Here is a 437-nt window from a genome sequence, read left to right on the forward strand (position 1 = left end):
TTAACCAGGAAAGTAAGATGGGACAGTTATGAAAGATCTGCTAAAATCTGGTGATATAACATGCATTGTTTTGGTGCTTTGTGACTGAAGGTCCAGTTCACCAAATCTGCTTGGCAACAGGCTCCGGTCCTCACACATGTAGAAGAAAATTTTTTTTTTTTATTTCGAGTTTTCTGAATTCTGAAGTGACATTTTGATTCTCTATTGCCACCTCATGATAGATTTGTGTTTTGCACCATTATAGCTATAGTAGAAGTGGTGGCCCTCACAAAGAAGTCACAGAACGTGGGCCACACAAAGACATAAAGACATGTATGTGTGTACTAGTGTAACAGCAGTTTGAGCTTCAGACAGTAACTGATCTGTTTGACCAGAGAACCTCCCGAAGAGGTGATTGCCAGGTGTACTCACCCCCCCCCCCAAAACCACTGCACAGG

The 437-nt window shown here is 42.3% G+C and overlaps 1 protein-coding gene across 1 annotated transcript in view; it reads right to left on the reverse strand.

The window, feature by feature from the left end:
• Window positions 1-437, reverse strand: part of pld1b (phospholipase D1b) — a 44,206-nt gene that overhangs the window by 22,789 nt on the left and 20,980 nt on the right.

Source organism: Monopterus albus, unplaced genomic scaffold (assembly GCF_001952655.1).
Source record: "Monopterus albus unplaced genomic scaffold, M_albus_1.0 scaffold362.1, whole genome shotgun sequence".
NCBI classification, from domain to species: Eukaryota; Metazoa; Chordata; class Actinopteri; order Synbranchiformes; family Synbranchidae; genus Monopterus; species Monopterus albus.